At 44.5% G+C, this 7,414-nt stretch overlaps 1 pseudogene; it reads left to right on the top strand.

Moving 5' to 3' along the window:
• Nucleotides 1–745: 745 nt before the first annotated feature.
• LOC101550967 (eukaryotic initiation factor 4A-II-like) lies at nucleotides 746–1,455 on the top strand (annotated as a pseudogene).
• Nucleotides 1,456–7,414: the final 5,959 nt, after the last annotated feature.

The following is a 7,414-nucleotide window of genomic DNA, read 5'->3' as shown; positions in this document are numbered from 1 at the left end:
CTTAGGGGATCAAACGCGGGTCATCTACATACAAGACATATGCTTTACCAATTGTACTATCACTCCAATCCAGAATAATATCAATCTTCTATCAGCTATTTCAGAAAATAGAAGAGGGATTTTCTCCTTCGGGGCTAGCATAACTCTAACAGCAAAACCTACCAAAGACATTAGAAAGAAAGAATGCAGCTTTCCAGTCGGGCACCAAAGGGTCTGGAGCCCCTGCTGACTGTAACTACAACAAAGAACTTGGCAGCCCAGAGGGGATGGACTCCAGCGTTGTCACAATGAGCAACTAGAATACGACTATTGATGATTCTGATAACCTGAATTTCAGGGAGCCTCTTCTTTGAAGCATCTCTGCTTATGGTTTGAGAAACTTTCAACTATCCAGCAAAGAACTGAATATCCCTTGGATTAAAGATCCAAACGGTGGGACAGGAGAGATAGTACAGCACTTGCTTTCACATATGGTCACCCTGGGTCTTATATTCAGCATCCCATCTGGCTCCCTGAGCCCACCAGATGTGATTCCTGAGTGCAGAGCCAGGAGTAAGCCCTGAGCACCACCATTGTGGCCCAATTCTATGCCCCGCGCCCCCCATCCTCTGCCCCCAAAAAGATTCTCTCAATTGGACACCATATATGAGCAACTTGATTTCCCTCTATTGGTGGAACTGAGTGCTTGAAATGAAAAATTGCACGTACTACCTATTGTTGTCAGGACACCCAGGAAAGTGCTGATATGCTAAATAGAAGGAATCTCTTGACAAAATGGATCAAAATTTAGGTTTTGGATAAAATAGAGGAAATACTGAACCAAAGGTTTAAGGATAATATCTACGAGATTTTCAAAAAGTGAAAGCCAAATATTTAGGGTGTGTTGCTCTCTGCCACAATGTCAGTGAATAAGTTGCAAGGCACTGAAAAATTCACACAAGATCCAATTCCAACCCTGATGAAAAAAATGAAGGGCTGGTCCTCGAAGGCATCAAACAGTTTTATATTAATGTCGAGAGAAGAATAGATGCTGGTATGCTTTGTGATTTGTTTGAGACATTGACAGTTATGTTGGCTGTCATTTTCCTCAGTGCAAGGCAGAAGGTGGACTGGCTAACTGAGAAAACGCATGCCAATAACTCCTCTGCTTCTGCTTTGCATGGTGATGCAAACCACAAGGAAAGATGTTATCACGAGGGAGTTCTGATTAGGGTCAAGCTGTGTTCTGATCACTATTGACTTTCGGAATTGATGTGCAAGTGTTGTTGGCCATACACAGTGATGTACCTACCAGTCATGAAAACTCTGTTAAGAGACTTTCTGCAGATTTGGAGGGAAGGTGTATCTATCAGTTTTGCTACTGAAGAAGACAAGAGGATTCTTCATGTGGAAAGTGAGGCTTTCCACAATGTTACTCTAGAGGAAAATTCAATAAATGTAGCTAACCTTATTTAATTCCTGGGATGAGACAGAAACAGTTGTTTTAGATGTCCTCTATTATTGAATATATTTTTGTGGATGGAAAGATATAAATGCTGTATAAAATCAGCCGATTAGGTTAAATGAGCATACGTACAGTGTTTGTCATAAGCCTCAAACTTTGTAAGAAAGGCCTTTAACACTGATTTCTTTTTAAAAGGAAATGTTCAAATGCATTCTTTTAATATAGGAATACTGCTATTTCTCCAGCCATTGATTAAGCTGATTGAATTGGGCATGAACTCCACATTACTTTTTTTATTCAGAATGCTAATTTATTGTTATTTTTTAATCACCATGAGATATCGTTACAAAGCTTTCCTGTTTGAATTTCAGTCATACAATGATTGAACACCCAACCCTCCACCAGTGCACATCTTTCACCACAAATGTCCCCAGTATCCCCTCATCCCCCGCCCGAGCCCTCCCCCTGCCTCTATGGCAGACAATATCCCCATACTCTCTTTTGTATTGCTTGTTATAAATAGCATACGATGTCGCATGGCCACAAGAGCAGCCGCATGCTTCTGGAACTCCAAAACTCCAGATGATTAGAGTCTGGAAAAATCACTGCAGCTTGCTGCTCAGATCAGAGATTCTTTTGTGTGTCTCTGGATCATGGCTGCCAAGGAGCTTAAGTAGCAGCTAGAGGCAGTTTGTGGGTGTGACCTCCAGGCTCCCATGGGGGACAAGGGGATGAGAAGGACCAGCCCATCCCCTATACCTTGAGGCCTGGAGTTTGCCGTCACTGAACCCGCAACCTGCATATCTGCACTTCTCATTGGGTTCTGGAAGTTGGTAGCTGCCAGGGATTTTAGGAGGCAGTTGGAGGTATGCCAGTTCAGTGGTGGCAAACCCCAGGCCCCCATCCCGATGGGACCCTGAAGGTCATGCCCACAATCTGAGGCACCCCAGTGAAGTCTACCTTGCTTATAGTCTGAAGGCATCTCTGCAGCGAGATGCTCGGGTCAGAGATTCTTTTGTATATCTCTGGATCATGACCATTATGGAGCTTAAATCGCAGTCAGAGGCAGTTTGTGGGCATGACCTTCAGGGTCCCATCGGGATGAGGGCCTGGGGTTTGCCACCACTGAACTGGCATACCTGCACGTCTCATTGGGCTCTGAAAGTTGGCCACCGGGGTCTTTAGGGGGCAGGTGTCAAATGCATTTTTTGATGTTTTTATTCAATAAAACATTTTATTAGAGCTCAAGGTAAAGCGAATCCTTCACTTAGTTGCAGCAAACAGTCATATTCCAGTAGGTTTAAACCCCTAGAATGTACTATGTTGCATATCCTAATGTATCACTGTATCACTGTCATCCCGTTGCTCATCGATTTACACGAGCGGGTGCCAATAATGTCTCCATTCAGCCCAGCCCTGAGATTTTAGCAGCCCCTCCTTACTTGTCTTTCCAAATGATTAGAGTCTCTTTCAGGGTCAGGGGAATGAGACCTGTTATTGTTACTGTTTTTGGCATATTGAATACACCACAGGGAGCTTGCCAGGCTATCTTAATGAAGCTTAACTATTAAATAAGCTGCACATTCACAATTACATAAAAGTATTTAAAAATACAAACCAATAGTTTTCATAACTTGTCATAAAAGTCCTTAGCAACATATCACTAAGTCAAATTCTACAAAGTGTAAGAAGATACTTTATGGCCAAATAAGGTTTGTCCTAAAAATAGAGGCTCTATTTCACACTCAAAAAGCAATTAATGATCTGGGAGATAGTTCAAGAGGCTGGAGCAGAGTACTGGCCCTCGTGTAGTTAGGACTTCAATCAGCAGGAGCAGGAGGTCCTCTGAGGTCTTGTCCTGCTGACCCCCAGCACCAATGGGTCCAAGAAGCACAACATCACTGGGTCTGAGCACTAAAGTGCCCGGCCTATCGCTTCTCGGCCTTTTGGCTAAGATCAAGTGTAAAGTGCCCAGCTTGCACAGCCAAACAAATATTGCCAGGAATAATCTCAGGTCCCCTGAGCATGGCTTGAAAAGCCTCCCCTCCCCCGAGGCTCCCCTAAGTACTTATTGGATATATTAGTTATCTATAACTACATAAGGAAAGTCTCCCAATCCTGGTATTCTAAAGCTATAAACATTTATGATCTCATTGCTTCTGTGGGTGAGAATCCAGATGCTATTGGACTGGGTTCCCATGAGACTGCAGTCAGGATCCAGCCAGGGTGGTCTCATCAAATGACCGGGGCGCAATCTGCTCCTTCCTAGAACCCGTGAGCAGCCAGATTCAGTTCCTGCTGAGAGGGTGGACTGAAGTCCCCTGCTCTTCTCTGTCACTGGCCACAGGCCTTCATGAGCATCTCAGCAGGGCAGTTCACTGCGTGGCTGCCGGCTTTCATGGAGCAAGATGAGTCAGGAGAGCCACCCTGATAGACAGCACAGGGATTTTTGGTTTTGTTTTAATAATCTAATCTCAGCGACGATGTGCCACCAACTCTGCTGGAGTTTGAGTCATCACTAGGTTCGGGTCACTGTCAAGGAGCGTCAAAGATGTGAATGCCAAGAGGAGGGACTAACTGGGGATCACTTTAGAAGCTGTCAAACACATTGGAATTCAACCCAGTAAGAAAATCACAGGGAAAAAACCAGGGATGTTACAATGAGGAAAAATTACTTGACAAATTTCAACACCCATTCATAATAAAAACTTGCTGCAAATTATAAAGAAATGGCAACTTTCTCAACCCAATAAAGGACGTCTATTTAAAAAAAAAAGACAACAACTAAAAGGAGGCATCCCATTTCATGTAAAAGAACAAATAATTTACCCCCTGAGAGCAGGAACGAGGCAAGGCTGTCACTCTTATGATCTCCTGTGTCGTAGTCCTAGAGGTCATAGAAATTGGAATGGAGCAGTAGAAAGAAATACAAAGCATAATTAGGAAACAGGAAAAGTGAAACCATCTTTATTTATAGACTGTGTATATAGAAAATTCAAAGACATCTTCTAAAAATTAGTAAATTATGTTACCAGGGAGACAGACAGCTCAAGCTGTAGAGTGTGTGCAAAACTCTGAGTTTTGCCTCCACGCCTCCCTGTGTCTCTTGAGAACTGCAGGCCTGAGCATCGAACTCCCAGGTGCACGTGCCTGGCCACGCATCGCCAGGCGAAGCCCCTAGAATAGAACACATTTGCTGTGTTTATAGGTGGTAGGTGAGTTTAGCAAAGTGACAGAACACAAGGTCTGTAGAGACAGACATTTTACCTGTAAAATTACTTTTATCTGTAGAGACAGACACAAGCAATTAGTAACAAATTAAAATACTTTTTGTTGGTGGATTATTGCACTATGATGTAGCAACTGTTTTGGGCATCACTGAAGAAAAATAGTTTCTTAAAGATACGATTTAGAATTAGAGCACAGACCATAAAATATTTAGGAGTAGATTGAATGGAAGATGTTCAAGACCTGCTAAAACACTACCTCGACCTTCAAATTCAAAGCAAATTCAAGACGAGGGACCTAAAAGAGAAGAATCATCACATGACACTTTCAACAAAGGCCGAAAATGTCATTTAATAAATAGTGGGTAGGGCAGTTGCCTTGCATGCAGCTGACTCGGGTTCGATTCCTCCGTCCCTTTCAGAGAGCCCAGCAAGCTACCGAGAGTATCCTGCCTACGCAGTAGAGCCTGGCAAGCTACCTTTGGCATATTTGATATGTTAAAAACAGTAACAAATCTCACAATGGAGACGTTACTGGTGCCCGCTCGAGCAAATCGATGAACAATGGGACGACAGTGCAACAGTGTGACAGATTTATTATCTAAAACGTATGTGTGAGGGGCCAGAGTGATAGTACAGTGGGTAGGGCATTTGCCTTGCATGCAGCTGACTTGGGATCAACCCCAGCATCCCATATGGTCCCCCAAGCACCGCCAGGGATAATTGCTGGGTGCAGAGCCAGGAGTAATCCCTGAGCATCGCTGGGTGTGACCAAAAAAAGAAAAAAAAGATTATATTGAGAAAATGGGAGCAAAAGGAGATCTACTTAAATATAGTTGTCAAAAACATACATGAAATGTTCAGTTACCTATGGGCAGGTGATTAACTACCCCCAAGCACCGTGGCTTAAAACTATAGCAAGCTGTGTTTCTATGTCTTAGTGGTCCTGATTTGGGGTTGTGTCCCCTGCTGAAATTTCCCCATTCTCTTACCTACATTCTGGTAGCAGGTGGGGCTAGGCAGGATGGTGCCAGAAGGCTTCACTCCCGCGTCTGGCAACTTGGGGTCCTTCTCTCAGCTGTTCCCAATCAAGAGTCTAGTCCAGCTCTGTCCAGGCATGGAGCTGTCTCCCAAAGGCTGGCTGGAACAGGTGGAAACTCGCTGCTGGCTCATCCCACTGGTCAAAGACAGTTCCAGGCCAGCCCAGCATCAAGAGAAGAAACAGTGCTCCCAACACTCGATGGAGTGTCACATGGGCACAGAGAGGGCAGGGGTGATGCAGGCCTTTAATACTAAGTGGATGAGAACGTGAACAAACAAATGAGGGATCGCCTTCCTTCCCATTCCCACTCCAGCTAATGGAGTGAGTAGACTAACCCTTCGCCCCTGCTTCCTTGGCCCTAACCCTCACCCTGACTTTTCTTTAAGCAGAGTATTAGCTGATGCTAGATTTTTGTGTTTCTGCCCTGATTGAATTCCAGCAGGGTGATAGCGTGATGTGAATCTGCTGACAATCTTTGCCATCTTTCTTCAGTGTTCCTGGGTTCCTCCTGCTCCTTCCTGTCTGCCTTTTCCATTCCATATCTCCTAACAGAGTCAAACAGAAGATTAAACTCTCTTACTTGTGGGTGAAGTTATTTCCACGATGTCCATCTTAACAGAACCTGAAGAAATGAGTAAAAGAGTAAAAGGTTCCCAGTCTGGGGGAGTTGTTTTTGAGAATTGGAACCTTCCCACGAAGCCCTCAAGTTTTCTCCACTGACAGTTTCAAGAACCTTCTATTGGAAAATCAAGCCAAATTATCACAGGGATTGCTGCATCTCCAACTTCAACAGTTACTCCATGGTTTTATGTGAACTCCCTGGCCATCCATTTGCAGACTTTTTAGCTAAAATATAATATTTTGTGCTCTTTAATAAACCAAAATTTTTTTCTAGCAAGCCAGGAGCACATAATCTAAACAATTCTATAATTATGAGGAGCATTTGGGGAGCCAAGGGCCTTTTTGTTTAGGAGAGAGCAGAGCCCACACAGGGGGCCGGCCTCTCCAAACCATCACAGAAACTCCATGGAGAGCATTTTGTGCTGGCATTGGATTTTTCTTCCTTAAAAGGTGGTGTATCAAACTGCCTCTGGATGCTACTTAAGCTCCTTAACTGCCATGGTCCAGAGACACTCAAAAGAATCTCTGAACCAAGCAGTTTGCTGCAGAGATGCCTCCAGACTTAAAACCAGGCCGACTTCACCAGGGCGCCTCAGACAGGAGCATGCATTGTCCCTCCAACTGCCCCCTCAGAGCCCTGGTGGCCGCCAACTGATGGCAAACTCCAGGTCTCAAGGGATAGGGGATGGGCTGGTTCTTCTCATCCCCCGAACCTCCCACCCGTCCTCATGAGACCGTGGAGGTCACAGCACAAACTGCCTCCAGCTGCTACTTAAGCTCCTTAACGGCCATGATCAAGAGATACTCAAAAGAATATCTGAACTGAGCATCTCACTGCAGAGATTTCTCCAGACCCTACCCTAATTATCTAAAATTTTAGAATTCCAGGAGTGCGTGGCCACAAGAGCGGCCACGCAACATCTTACACTATTCATAACAAGTGATACAAAAGAGACTATGGGGGAGATTGTTTGCCACAGAAGCAGGGGGAGGGGTGGGATGGGGGAAACTGGGGACATTGGTGGTGGAAGTTGTGCACTGGTGAAGGGATGGGTGTTCAATCATTGTATGACTGAAACT

The sequence above is a fragment of the Sorex araneus genome, chromosome 4 (genome assembly GCF_027595985.1).
Source record: "Sorex araneus isolate mSorAra2 chromosome 4, mSorAra2.pri, whole genome shotgun sequence".
NCBI lineage: Eukaryota > Metazoa > Chordata > Mammalia > Eulipotyphla > Soricidae > Sorex > Sorex araneus.
This window is presented reverse-complemented; position numbering and strand designations above follow the sequence as displayed.